General features: G+C 40.6%; 1 pseudogene across 1 annotated transcript; it reads left to right on the top strand.

The window, feature by feature from the left end:
* The first annotated feature begins 9,631 nt into the window (after positions 1-9,631).
* On the top strand, positions 9,632-12,320 carry LOC112607705 (annotated as a pseudogene). Its single transcript, XR_003115902.1, has 2 exons — positions 9,632-10,330; positions 10,480-12,320. The product of XR_003115902.1 is annotated as a multifunctional protein ADE2 pseudogene (transcript).
* Positions 12,321-14,483: the final 2,163 nt, after the last annotated feature.

Here is a 14,483-nt window from a genome sequence, read left to right as displayed (position 1 = left end):
AAAAAGAAAACACCCCAAAAAAAAAAAAAAAAAAAAAAAAAAAAAAAGGAATTATAGTATCTTTCACTTACCTTCTAATAAAGATATTCACATTCATTGAGAATTAGCTATAAAATGTATAATTTAGTAAAATAACTTCTAAAATTAAAACCACCTCGCTCCCACAAATTTTTGGACAGATCAAATGTTCTTCATTTCAGAATTACAAAAGCTTTCTAAAACTATCATTTTTACCTTTTTAATTGAATTGTTTTGAGTCTTTCAAATGGATGAATGTAGAGTTATAGATGAGTTTGTTTTATCTATATACATACCTACATAAAAATATAAGGTTTTAATTTAAAAAAACCTTTATATTATACATGCAGTGAATATGTGATATAAGTCTACCTCATAACATGCTTTTTAAAAAATAAATGCTACTTTGAAACATTTGACACACTTTGTGTGTGGCTAACCTGTTTAAAAGGTTGACGGCAAACTTGATTTAGTAATTGCTGGAGATTTTTTTGTTTGAACTCCCTATATGTGCATTTTTAGACCAAAATCAAGTACAAGGCTATGACAAAGGAAGTGGCTTGGTAATTCTTGTTAGTGATATCCCGGACTTTTTCAATCATGCACTCTCCATCAGAAAATATTTAAGATCCAAATTCTGATTATCTATAAATGATGGGTATACTATTGTACTGATCTGTTAAGTACATTTTAAAACATACACAGAGGAAAATTGAAAGTTTAAAAGGATATGGTTTTTAAAAATTAAAGTTCTAAATTTCTTCCTGTACTTCCAGGGATAAACTGTGCCTCAGCTGGTATACGGACATTTCATCTTGGGAAGGCTACTATCTAAAATGTAGAATTGGCATTTTACACTAAAAACACATTTACTAAGATTGCATTTTTCACATATGTTCACTAATGTTCTAGCCATTTACAAGTTTATTTGGTATGAATATGTTTTGTAGAGTTTTTAAAATTAGTTCTTTATTCAGTGAAAATTGTATTCTTATCAATAGGAAGCATCATTCTTAGATTTTTACTTTTGTCAAGCTGTTTACAGTGACTGAATCTTATATAAACTTAGAACATGCTATTTTTCACAGTGTTCCCGAGAATTTCATTTTCTTGTTGTATTACTTAACAGTGTGATTGATGGTTAATTTTGCCAGATTATTTTCATTCACCAGAATATTATAATCATATCTGGGACACTCTTTTTGGTAAATCATTGGAGATTAAAAAAAGAGTGAATCCCTTTGAACTCAAATTATTTTGTGAAATTAATCATTCAGATAAACTGATTTAACTAACTATAGCACTAATTATCACCATTTTGTTATCTTTATGACTGACATATTTTGGGCTATTTAGAAATATATTTTTAATTGAAAGGGAAATAATTATTTGGCATGCATTAACAATAATGAATCAACAATATATATCTGTTTTCTATTGCAGCTGTAACAAATTACCAAACTCAGTTATTTAAAACAGCAAAAATTTATGTTACAGTTCTGGAGGTCAGAAATGGATCTCACTGGGCTGAAATCAAGGTGTTGGTGGGGCTGTGTTTCCTCTGGGAGCTTAAGGGGAGAATTCATTTCCTTGCCTTTTCCAGCATCTAGAGGCCACCTGCATTCCTTGGTTCATTGCCCCTTCTTCCTTCAAAGCCAGCAGAAAAGCGTATTATTTTTTTAAAAAAAATTTACTTAATTTTTTTTATTCTTGTAGAGACAGGGTCTCACTATGTTGCCCAGACTGGGCACAAACTCCTGGGCTCAAGTGATCCTCCTGCCTCAGCCTCCCAAAGTGCTGGGATTATAGGTGTGAGCCACCGTGCCTAGCCAAACATAGCATATTCTGATCTCTTTCTCTGACACTGACATTTATTCTCTAGCCTCCCTCTTTCACTTACACTGACCTTTGTGATTACATTGGGCCCACTGCATAATGCAGGATAATCTCTCCATTTTAAGGCCAGCTGATTAGCAAACTTAATTCCATTTACAACCTTAACTAACACTTGCCCTTAACATTACATACAAGTTCTGAGTATTAAGGATATAGACATCTTTAGGGGCTATTGTTCTGTTTGCTTACTGTGTGCTAGTGTTGGGTACTAGCCTTAGCGCTTCACAGGCACTATTTAATCCTTAAGGCATTCTTATGAAGTGGGTACAGTTATTCCCATTTTACAGAGGAAGAAACTGAGGCTTAGTTTACCTAAAGTCATATACCTAGTAAGTTTCAGAGTCAGACTCCTACCTGGTTCTGTCTGACTTCATAGCCTAACTTCAGTTGCTATACAGCTTTGATAATTCAGTGAGAAAATGTTTCCTGCTTACAAACTATGTAGAACATTGTGAATACAGGTGTCATAATGTAAGAGAAATGTATTGCAGCTGTATTCTGTAATTAGGTAAAATTATTCTAATATCATTGTGAAAAAGTTGAAAAGCTGCTGCTTACATGTATAGGGCCAGTAACATTTTCAGAGTTGTCTTGTAACACATAAGTACATTTATTCCCCAGACCTTCATCTACTAGGGCTTAGCTGTTGTGGTTTATAGCTGTCATATGCTACTTTTAAAACAAATAATGCTGGACGCAGTGGCTCATGCCTGTAATCCTAGCACTTTAGGAGGCCAAGGCGGGCAGACTGCTTGGGCCCAGGAGTTTGAGAACAGCCTGGGCAACGTGGTGAAACCCCATCTCTACAAAAAATACAAAAAATTAGCTGGGCATGGTGGCACGAGCCTGTAGTTCCAGCTATTGGGGAAGGTTAGGGGAGGGGCGGGCAGTGAGGTGGGCGGATCACCTGAGCCCAAGAGGTTGAGGCAGCAGTGAGCCTTGATCATGCCACGTACTCCAGCCTGGGTGACAGAGTGAGACCCTGTCTCAAAACTAACTAACTAAATAAAAGCTAGTAACTATTTACGATATCAACTTGAAACAGGTATTTAAATCATGACAATGTACATTTATGGAACACTATGTACAGTTGGTTGCTGCATAGCAAAAACTACATACCAGGCGAAAAAAAAAAAATCCACAATATTATTAAAGGACAAAGATAAGCAAGCTTAAAACTTAAGGTTTATGGCTTCCAGAGCCATAATCTTAGAAGTTTCTCTCTTGATCTGTGTGGCTTCAATCACATATTTTTTTTCTCCACAATAATGGGATAATTATAGGATTGCCTGGTTCCTGATGGGGTAAAGGTAGATGTATTAACAGAGATGTTATCAGTCATCAGTGGTGATCTGGTGTCTAGGATAAGGAAACTATGCATCATCTCTATTTGGCAGTGTGTCCCAGTGAGTATGCTGGGCAGAAATAGACTGCCATCTTAGGCCTCAGAATCAGGTTCTTATCCCTGACTCCCCCACCCTACAGGAGAACTCAAGACAACGGGCAGGCACTCTTGGGAGCTTTATCATTGTCCTCTCACCAAGTGTTAGAAGCATCTGCTGTAATACCGCATTAAATCAGCTCTGACTTTGTTCTAGTCAGGGAGTGTCATTCTCATTCTTTGGAGAGACTTCATGCTATCTCCTACCTCATGGCATTTCATCCCCTCTTGGGAAAGTCCAATTTTTGTATAACAACCACTGGGCCTGTCCACTGAGTTCTCCTCCAGGCTCCTCCCTTTTGGCAGAGAACAAAAAAAGTGGTCCTCAAATTTTATCGTGCATTAGAATCACCTGGAAAATGTGTTAAAATACAGATTGCTGGGTCCACATCCAGAGTTTCTGATTCTGTAGGTCTGGAGTGGGAACCCTAGTTTTGCATTTCTAATTAGTCCTCCACTGATGCTATAGATCTTAGGGACCACAATGTGAGAACCACTGATATAGAAAATGCAGTTAAGGTTTAGAGCTTCCATGGATGACAGATGCCATGGATCTCTGTGTAGATAACAGAAGTCCATTTAGAGAACCTCTTACCTTTTTGAGGCCAGTATAGAAGAACAGTATGTCCCTTCAGCTACATCATTGTCAGTACATTATCAGGTTTGCACTTCTTGAACTGGAGCTAAGAGTTCCCTGATTAAAACATGATATTGGCCGGGTGCAGTGGCTCATGCCTGTAATCCTAGCACTTTGAGAGGCCAAGGCAGGCGGATCAACTGAGGTCAGGAGTTCGAGACCAGCCTGGTCAAAATGTTGAAACCCCATCTCTGCTAAAAGTACAAAAATTAGCCAGGTGTAGTGGCGCATGCCTGTAATCCCAGCTACTCGGGAGGCTGAGGCAGAATTGTTTGAACCTGAGGGTTGGAAGTTGCAGGGAGCCGAGATCGCGCCATTGCACTCCAGCCTGGGCAACAAGAGCGAAACTCCGTCTCAAAAAACAAAACAAAACAAAAACATGATATTTACATTACTGGGCAGTTAACTAAGCTAAGATTTCTTACCTTCTCAGGAACAGACCTGGTACTGTGTAGCTTATCTTTTAACTCAAAATGAGAGAGCAGCTACAGAAATTAACACTCCCTGGTATGAACTGTAAATAGCTGCAACTGTTGCTAACAATAGCAATAAATCCAGAAAAGGAACAACTGAAACTTTAAGCAGGGCATACACAACTCAAAACACTTTTTAGCCTTAAAAAAAAGTTTTGTTTTGTTTTTTCAAGTAGTTGTTTCCAGGGAGCCGGGTGCAGTAGCTCACACCTATAATCCCAGTACTTTGGGAGGCTGAGGCAGGCAGATCACCTGAGGTCAGGAGTTCGAGACTAGCCTGGCCAACAGGACAAAACCCTGTCTCTACTAAAAATACAAAAAATTAGCCGGGCGTGGTGGTACATGCCTGTAGTCCCAACTACTCAGGAGGCTGAGGTAGGAGAATCACCTGAACCTGGGAGGTAGAGGTTGCAGTAAGCTGAGATCACGCCACTGCACTACAGCCTGGGCGACAGAGCAAGACCCTGTCTCAAAAAAAAAAGTTGTCTCCTTGCAAGCTGTTTAAATTTATGAGTATTTTAGAATGCCTTGTTGACATTACTTGTTAAAGTCCTTCTCTATAAAAAAGTTTTTGTTGGGGGTAAAATGAAGGATACAAGTTTAACTGTGATTTTTTTTAAAGTTAAAATACAGAGCATCAGATTTGTTCTGGACACATTGCATTTATTCTTAAGCAGTTATTACCTAAATGGTTTTTTTCTTGCATACTTAATAAATGTATGTACTTAAAAGAAAGATTTCCTGGCATTTATTGAAAGTTGCAGTGTATTGCAGGAAAATCATAATTTTCCTGGTCAGCCTGGTCCCTGCTAGTCAGGAGGTGGGTAGACTTACCCTTATCGCTGCGCAGTCTTAGGAAAGATTTTTTTTTTTGGGGGGGGACCTAGTCTCACTGTCACCTAGGCTGGAGTGCAGTGGCGCGATCTCGGCTCACCGCAAGCTCTGCCTCCCGGGTTCACGCCATTCTCCTGCCTCAGCCTCCTGAGTAGCTGGGACTACAGGCGCCCGCCACCTCGCCCAGCTAATTTTTTTGTATTTTTAGTAGAGGCGGGATTTTACCATGTTACCCAGGATGGTTTCGCTCTCCTGACCTCACCAGCTGCCTCAGCCTCCCAAAGTGCTGGGATTACAGGCGGGAGCCACCACGCCCGGCAGGAAAGAATGTTTGAAAGATTAGCCTCTGTTTTAGCCACCAGCCCTGTCACAATCGGCGGGGGGAAGGGGGGATAGTCCAGACCTGAGTGGGAGGGAACTGCTGTATTATTATCATTAGTGGGGAAGACAAGTAAATTGCTAGGCCACAGGCTTGTATTCCCTTCTTGCAAGTATTTCAGTGGTATCTAACTTCATAGCAATCTAAGAATAGCATACTAAAAGAGTTAAACTGAGTTTCTCAAGTATTCAGCAATAATGATAAATCCCCTAATGCTTTTTCGCAACATTTTATTATGAAAATATCCAAATAGCAAAGTTAAAAGAATTTTACAGTGAACATTGTTTACCAAGGTTTTACCATTAATATTTTACTTATTTTATCCCTTAACTAACTAGATCCATCAGTCCATCTTAATTTTTTTTTTTTTTTTTTGAGACAGAGTCTCTCTCTGTCACTCAGGCTGGAGTGCAGTGGTGCAATCTCGGCTCACTGCAACCTCTGTCTCCCAGGTTCAAGTGATTCTCCTGATTCAGCCTCCCAAGTAGCTGCGATTATAGGCACCCACCATCATGCCTGGCTAATTTTTGTATTTTTAGTAGAGACGGGGTTTCACCATGTTGACCAGCCTGGTCTCGAATTCCTGACCTCAGGTGATCCACCTGTCTTGGCCTCCAAGTGCTGGGATTTACAGGCACGAGCCACTGCGCCCAGCCTAATCCATCTTATTTTTTGATGCATTTTAGATTGCTGACACCTGTACTCACCCTTCTAAAAGTCCTCACATGCACATCATTGACTAGAGTTTAAAATTTGTTTTTTTGTTGTTGTTATAAAATTTACATACAATGAAGTACACAGATTAACTCTACATTACTTAAATTTATATAAATGTATACACCTTTGTAACCCAAACTCCTGTCAACATATAGACCACGAGCACCATCCCAGCAAGTTCTCTCCTGCCTCCTCCAGGTGAACTTCTGCCCCTATCCTCCCAGAGGGAACCACTGTTCTTTTTTTTTCCTGCTATAGATTTTCCTCTTCTAGAACTTCATATAAGTGAAATTATCCATTATGTATTCCTCTTGATGATTTCTAAAAGAAATTCTTAAGAAATTAAAAGTGTTTCTGAAACAAGGAGAATAATTGATAAAGAAAATATCAGAGATCAGATTCATTACTTCATTAAATACATTTATTATGAGAACCTCTAATCTGTGGATACAGAAATCTGAAAAACAGACCCTGCCCTCAAGGAGATCACACTGTCCTGGGAGATACAGTACAAACATGCAGTTAGAGACGGGCAAGAAACAGTTACCACTTGGCACAGAAGGGACCTAATCCAGCCTGGGAGGTAATGGAGCAATCAAGGGATATTTAATTTTTACTTTGGAACTTGTCTGGGGCAGCCAATGCTCTTTATTTTCCATAATTTTAGAACCTCTTAACTAAAAATGATTTGTCCTGAAATGGCAGTTTTACAATACTGAGTAGGTGTAATACAAATTCGCTAAATAAATGAGGAAAAAACTGTAAAAGGCACAAATTGAAATTATTGGGGATTCTGCTTTCCTCTAGTTTGAGTTGAAATAGACTCAAATAGGTGTGGTATTGCTCCCAGACACAAACAACATGCACTCCTGTTCTTTGATCACAAGTGGCAGAAGCTTTCAAGAGCTCTAGATAGCAACAGCAAAACTTTAATCTTCTTGGACTCCCCTTTAACTTTCTCAAGGTATATAAAACCTGTTGCTGGTTGGGCATGGTGGCTCAGGCCTATAATCCCAGCACTTTGGGAGGCTGAGGCGGGAGGATCACTTGAGGTCAGGAGTTTGAGACCAGCCTAGGCAACATAGCAAGACCCCATCTCTACCAAAAACCAAATCAACTGTATCTTCAAACTGAGGCCCTCATCTCCTAATTTTTTTTACTCTTTACTTCCATATTTTACGCACAGATTACAAATGAAATATCCTCAGTTTCCAACTGTACCCACTTTTTCCTACTCTTGGTCCATCTCAGAACTCTATCATTGTTATTTAGTGAGGAGGGGAAGCCCGAGAAAAGCTGGAAATTTGTTTAGCCACTTTCCCCAGAAAACTGAGAGGGTTAAGAAAAATTCTGAAGCTTCTTTTGCCCAAGGAAACGAGAAAGCTACTTACTATAAACCACCTATTATAGATATGATGACCCTTGAAAGAGAAATAGTTTATTTTTCTTCATATTATCTGAAACAAATAGAGAGCATCTCAGTGTAACTAAACGCATTTTTTAGTGTACATCAGAAGGAAGGAATTGCTTAATAAAGAGTACCTGAACTGAGTTTGTTTCTGTTGATGAAAGGCAGAGCAGCTATAGAGGCGAGCTGCCCTAAAATAGTGTAAACAGTCACTGCCTTAAAGGTGCTTCTAACAGTAACAAAGCAGGGGCCCACGACAAACTATTCTAAACAATACTTTCTTCTTGCTTTTCCTAGTCCATTTCATTCAACTGAGTTCCACAATTCAGAAACAGTGACAGGAGGGATAAGAAAAATGGAGTGCCTGTACCTCTGAATCCTGACTCACGCACAAGTGTTTTAGCTCAAATTGGCCAGACATTTCTGAGTAAGGGATCGCTGGCAGTGTTTGGAAACTAAAGGAGAATAAAGAACAGTCTCATCAATCATGCAGCTTATGTTGTGGACTGAACTCATATATTTAAGCCCTAACTTCCAATGTGATAGTGTATGGAAGTGAGGCCTGTGAGTGGTAATTAGGGTTAAAGGTCATGAGAGAGGTGCCCCATGATGGGATTAGTAATCTTATAAAGATAACTAATTTATAGAACTTTCTCTCCGTTATGTGAGGAGATAGCAAGAAGACAGCCCTCTGCAAACCAGAGAGAGGGCCCTCACCAGGAACCAAATCTGCTGGCTCCTTATCTTGGACTTCCCAACCTCCAGAACTGTGAAAAATAAATGTTGTTTAAGCCAGTGGTCCCCAACCTTTTTGGCACCAGGGGCTGGTTTTATGGAAGACAGTATTTCCACAGATAGGTGGAGCGAGGCAATGGTTTTGGGATGAAACTGTTCCACCTCAGATCATCAGGCATTAGATTTTCATAAGGAGTACACAATCTAGATCTCTTGCTTGCAGTTCACAATAGGGTTTGCATTCCAATGAGAATCTAATGCTGCCACTGATCTGTCAGGAGGCAGAGCTCAGGCTGCTCGCTCACCCACTGCTCACCTCCTGCTGCGTGGCCTGGCTCTGAACAGATGTGTACCTGTCCATGGCCCAGGGGGTTGGGGAACCCTGATTTAAGTCATCCAGTCTATGGTACTTTGTTATAGAAGCCCAAGCTAAAACAATTCAGTACTTTGAGATGTATTGTAAAAAGTACCTTTTCCTTAAATGACCTCCATGACCCATTAACAAGTGAAAGCTGACCTTTATTTGGTCATTTCATAGGATATTCCAGAATGCTGTGATACTGAATATCCATGTGTCCCATCATTCTTGATTTTTTTTTTTTTTGAGACAAGCTCTTACTATATTGCCCAGGCTGGACTTGAACCCTCAAACTCCTGGGTTCAAGAGATCCTCCTGTCTTGGCCACCCAAAATGCTGAGATTGCAGGCGTGAGCCACTGTGCCCTGCCAGGACTAGCTTTTTAAAGAGGCAACAGAGCCAGGCACGGTGGCTCACACCTATAATCCCTGCACTTTGGGAGGGTGAGGTGGGCGGATCACTTGAGCTGAGAAGTTTGAGACCAGCCTAGGCAACATGGTGAAACCCTGTCTCTACAAAAAATTACAAAATTTAGCTGGGTGTGGTGGCACAAACCTGTGGTCCCAGGTACTGGCAAGAGATGGGAGGATCGCTTGAGCCTGGGAGGCTGAGGCTGCAGTGGGCCAAGACTGCACCAATGCACTCCAGCCTAGGTGACACTGAGAATCTGTGTCAATAAATAAATAAATAAAGCAACAGGTATCAAATATTCACAAGAGATTTCTGCCTCTCAGCATGGGTGCAACTCTCATCCCACTCAGGATAACGGTGATGGCTGAGGTACTGAACATTGCTAAAAAACTGTGTGAAGGTAAAACAAAAGAGGTCTATGAATTGTTTGTTAAATAGGCCAGGAAAAGTCCTCCTGCAGTCTAAGGGCCAGATGACAGCAGGAAATGCAGTCAGAATCACCTGGAAGGAAAAGTTGCAACCTCAAATAAAATTACCAGTTGCATTTTTCTGTTGTTACAGGAAGCAGGTATTAAAACTGCTTTCACCAGAAAATGTGAGGAGACAGCTTTCATTGTGCCCCAGTGTGAAATAATTCCAACTGAATGGTTTGCAGAAGAATAGCAACTGGTTCTTTACTCAAAAGAAATCCTGGTGCCAAGAAAGGATATGAGTTTTACCCACCTAAAATGGAGATGTTTTTCAAGGATGATGCCAATCATGACCCACAGTGGTCTAGGGAACAGCTAACTGCAGCAAAATTTGGCTTTGCTGCACTTGGTATAAAACTGAAGTGGGTATCATGAGTCATGCCACATAGGTTGTTTTGAAATACTGGAGACATCCTGGTTGCCCCCTAGAACTGTACACTGGTTGATATGAAGAATGAATTTGGTGTTGATGTGACCAGCAAAGAAATTGTTCTCACTGATGTTATTGATAATGATTCCTAGAGACAGTGACCATCAGGAGATCAAAGCCAATACAGAAAGACAGTCTTTTAATCATCCTTTTAAAAATGTTATTAAAAAAAAATAGAGACGGAGTCTTGCCATGTTGCCCAGGCTCAAGCAATCCTCCTGCCTTAGCCTCCCAAAGTGCTGGGATTACAGGCGTGAGCCACCACTTCTGGCCAAAAGATAAACAGTCGTATCAAGGCTTCAGTGTAACTCCTGAAGGGTTCCAAATGGTACAGAAAAACTTTGCATGGGTTGTAGAGATTACAGTTGCTTTTGAAATCAGAAAGTCAGTGCAGTGTTATAGTACTGATGGGTTCTACTTCTGACCTTAGTCACCATGAAAAAAATCAAGGCCTGTGGAAAATTTGGCATTCCATGTGGACTTCGAGTAACATCTGCACATAAAGGACCAGATGAAACTCTGAGGATTAAAGCTGAGTATGAAGGGGTAGCAGTCGTACTGTATTTGTGGCAGTGGCAGGCAGAAGCAATGGTTTGGGATCAGTGATGTTTGGGAACACTGCACATTCAGTTATCTGCTGTCCTCCCCTCACACCAGACTGAGGAGTTCAGGATATGTGGTTTCCTCTTCAACTACCCAGTGGTCTCGGCTGTTCAACCATACTTTCTCCAGAAGGATCAGTTCAGTTTGCTGCTCAGATCTTTGGATTAAACAATGACTTATTATGGGGCAAACTGCAAGCAAGCACTTTGAGCACATGGATTTCTTGGAAGAAAGGTGACAAGAAAATGACAGAAAGAACATCATTGCATTTTTTAGGGGGAAAACTACAAATTTCTAATTTAGCTGCAGAAAAATCAAGCAAGATGAAAAAATTTTAAATTAGAGAACACAAATAAAATGTACTAGTGAATACATGCTCCCCAAGATCCAAACAAAAACTATTCACGATGTAATTAAAACAGGTAAGTGCTGTGAAAAATAGAAACATGGTGACATAGGAGGAGTCTGACAGGGGAACCTAACTGAGTCCTGAGAGTGTAAGCCAGCTTCCCCAAGGAAGTGACATTTCAAGCGAGATCTGAAGGACAGAAGTCTATAAACCAAGTAGAGAAAGGTAGTGCTGAGGGCAGAGGGCACCTACATGGGCAGAAGCTGGGAGCAAGATGAGTACAGCATGCCCCAAGTAATCAGGAAGTGCCAGTGGCTGGAGTGCAGAGACAGCAGTGCAGTTTTAGCTAGAGATGAGAGCAAGGGAGGCAAGGGCTGGATCATCCTGTCTCCTGTAGGCCACAGCAAGGTGTCTGGTGTTTATGACAGAGGAAAGGCACTTATTGAAGTGACATTTTAAAAAATTACTGACGGCCGGGCATGGTGGCTCATGCCTGTAATCCCAGCACTTTGGGAGGCCAAGGCAGGTGGATCACTTGAGGTCAGGAGTGCGAGACCAGCCCGGCGCAAAAGCCTGTCTCCTGAAAAAATAAAAATTTAGCTGGGTGTGGTGGCGGATGCCTGCAATCCGAGCTACTCAGGAGGCTGAGGCAGGAGAACTGCTTGAACACAGGAGGTGGAGGTTGCAGTGAGCCGAGATTTTGCCACTGCACTCCAGCCTGGGCGAGAGAGACCATCTTTAAAAAAAAAAAAAAATTGACAATATGAAGAATAGATTGAAGGGAGATAAGAACTGAGATAAATCCTATTTTACCTTCAATTTCTACTTTAAAATCAGATACAATCATTTGGAGAAAAAATTTCCTAGTTGGGAACATCAGATAGATTTAAGGTAGCCGGGCGCGGTGGCTCATGCCTGTAATCCCAGCACTTTGGGAGGCCAAGGCAGGCAGATCACCTGGGGTCAGGAGTTCGAGACCAGCCTGACCAACATGGAGAAACCCAGTCTCTACTAAAAATATAAAATTAGCCAGGCGTGGTGGCGCATGCCTGAAATCCCAGCTACTCAGGAGGCTGAGGCAGGAGAATCGCTTGAACCCAGGGGTCGGAGGTTGCAGTGAGCCAAGATCACGCCATTGCACTCCAGCCTGGTCAACAAGAGTAAAACCCCATCTCTAAATAAATAAGTAAATAAATAAATAAATAAATAAAAAGATTTAAGATGGAAGCCAGTCTCTTGGGGATTGGGAGAGCTCTGTAGCTAAGCAGAGATCCCCCAGGGCCGTTCCTGGTCACACCTACTCCTTACTCTGGAGGTCTAGAACTCTACAGTGGCTGCTAGAACTCTACAGAGGCTGCTACGGGTGGGTTAACAGATTTCACCAGATGATATGATGATTAAACACCCTTTTTATCAAATCTAAATTTACAAGTTCAGGATATTGCACTTTTTCTTTATGATGGATTTCCATCCAAAACAGGACTTTTAGAAGCGACTGCTCCTTTACCTTGCTGTCCTTATCAGGCAATCCCAACGATCTCTAAAGCCAGGAAACAACCTAAAACTTAACAAGCAAATTCCCAATGTGGCTAAAGCTTCACACTCTCCTAACCAGCTCTGAAAGCAAAAGTAGGTATTTAAAAAAACCAACCAACCAAACAAACAAACAAAAAACTGAAAAGGACAAACATCCAGACTATTTAACTTGGGAGTAAACATTACATGAGGGTACTCTATTACAACAGAAAGTACTGAGAAGCTAAACCAAGAAAGTTTAAACTCAGTAGGGAAGTTTATTATATGAGGAAGACCGTTAAGAAATAAAATGTGTGGCCGGGTGCGGTGGCTCACGCCTGTAAACCCAGACCTTTGGGAGGCCAAGGTGGGCGGACTGCTTGAGCCCAGGAGTTCAAGACCAGCCTGGGCAACATGGTGAAACCCCATCTCTACAAAAATTAGCTGGGTTTGGTGGCACGTGCCTGTAGTCCCAGCTACTCAGGATGCTGAGGCGGAAGGATCGCTTGAGCCCAGGAAGTCAAGGCTACAGTGAGCCATGATCGTGCAACTACACTCCAGCCTGGGTAACAGAAACCCTGTCAAAAAAACAAACAAACAAACAAACAAAAAAACGCTTTGCAGTTAAACTACCTGGAAAAAAACTTACATGAAACCCTCTTGACCAAATAAGATGGATAGACAAAGGAATGTTTTACCTGCCACATTCCCAGGTTAAGTTGCTAAAAGTCAAGGTAGTGTGCTGTTTTCTCAATAAAAAGACTAACAGGTTAATCTATTAATACCACAAAAAAGGAACGTGCTAGTATTAAGGAACTACTCAACCATAAGAGAAGACCAAAAAGAGTGAAACAAACTTTGTTTGTTTAAAACAAAAACAAACTTTATTCCAAATTATCAAAAAAAAAATTGTTAACTCTGAAACATTTAACATAATTTCATTTAAACTCATATGGTCATAAAACTCAAACTATCAAAAATAGCATTGTGCGCTTAACCACTTTCAGTAATGAACCTTCAAGAGGAAACATTTAGAGACTCCCACACAACACATATTTAATATTAAGCAAAGACAGCATTAAAAACTAAAACTCCTCAAATTTCAAGAGAATACCTGTTCAAGTTTTTGATATGCATTTGCACATGATAAAAGAAATATTTTAATTTAAAAGAAACCAAGTCTGAGTGCTTACCCTTTCTTCAAATGTAATCTCCTGTCCACCCTTCATTTTATGACTGCATATGCCTCACTCTACTTCATCTACACTGAAACAGTGTTAGTTCAACATGATTGGCTTCACTCGAAGCCCTCTAGATCCCATTTCATATATCCCATCGACCACCATTATTCCCTTACATGTTTGCACAGCCTTATACTGAGCATTACATTGTAACCAAGCTTGGGAATTTCAGGTATCCAAAGGTAATTATATACACACGATTCTGTTTTATTGCACAGTTCACAATATAGCCGGTGATTATACAGCCAACCATGTTAAGATGAATATCGACTATTTAGACAAAGACATCGATTTTGTCCCCAACCACAAATGAAACAAGAAAGACACACATATTCGTCACCATATCAAGGTTGTGTTTACTCTGTGGTGCAGTCCTGAGGGCTCATACCACTCTCAGTGTGTTCAATACAGAATCCATAACATTTCTGGTGGCATCACACATGAAGTATAGGACACAAGACCATAAGTGTCCTGTACTCATGAGCCATTTGTGCCACATACGTAACAGAAAGGCCACTTTTAAAGCTTTTCAGATATTCAATCATGTTTGTCTTTTCATTTTTTTTTT

This window comes from Theropithecus gelada, chromosome 15 (assembly GCF_003255815.1).
Source record: "Theropithecus gelada isolate Dixy chromosome 15, Tgel_1.0, whole genome shotgun sequence".
NCBI classification, from domain to species: Eukaryota; Metazoa; Chordata; class Mammalia; order Primates; family Cercopithecidae; genus Theropithecus; species Theropithecus gelada.
The sequence above is the reverse complement of the archived record's forward strand: the minus strand, read 5'-3'. Positions and strand labels throughout refer to the sequence as shown.